Here is a 731-nt window from a genome sequence, read left to right on the forward strand (position 1 = left end):
CGGTAGGGGGAGGGGAGATTTTGAAGCTTGTGAAGTCCACATTGATACCATTGGGCTACAGGGTTCCCAAGTGGAATATGAGTTGCTGTTCCTGCAACCTTCGGGTGGCATCGTTGTGGCACTGCAGGAGGCCCAGGATGGACATGTCGTCTGAGGAATGGGAGGGGGAGTTGAAATGGTTCACGACTGGGAGGTGCAGTTGTTTATTTCGAACCGAGCGTAGGTGTTCTGCAAAGCGGTCCCCGAGCCTCCGCTTGGTTTCCCTGATGTAGAGGAGGCCACGCCGGGTACAGCAGATGCAGTATACCACATTAGCAGATGTGCAGGTGAACATCTGCTTGATGTGGAAAGTCTGATGTGCAGGCCCCAACCTTATGTTCACCTGGTCCATCTCTAACACCTCTCTCACCTTCCTGGACCTCTCTGTCTCCATCTCGGGCAACCACCTAGAAACCGATATCCATGTCAAGCCCACCGACTCCCACAGCTACCTAGAATACACCTCCTCCCACCCACCTTCCTGCAAAAATGCCATTCCCTATTCCCAATTCCTTCGCCTCCGCCTCCGCCGCATCTGCTCCCAGGATGAGGCATTCCACTCCCGTACATCTCAGATGTCCTCGTTTTTCAAGGACCGCAACATCCCCCCCTCAGTGGTTGAGAACGCCCTCCACTGTGTCTCCCGCATTTCCCGCAACTCATCCCTCACACCCTGTCCCCGCAATAACAAC

Source organism: Rhincodon typus, chromosome 9, assembly GCF_021869965.1.
Source record: "Rhincodon typus isolate 14 chromosome 9, sRhiTyp1.1, whole genome shotgun sequence".
NCBI lineage: Eukaryota > Metazoa > Chordata > Chondrichthyes > Orectolobiformes > Rhincodontidae > Rhincodon > Rhincodon typus.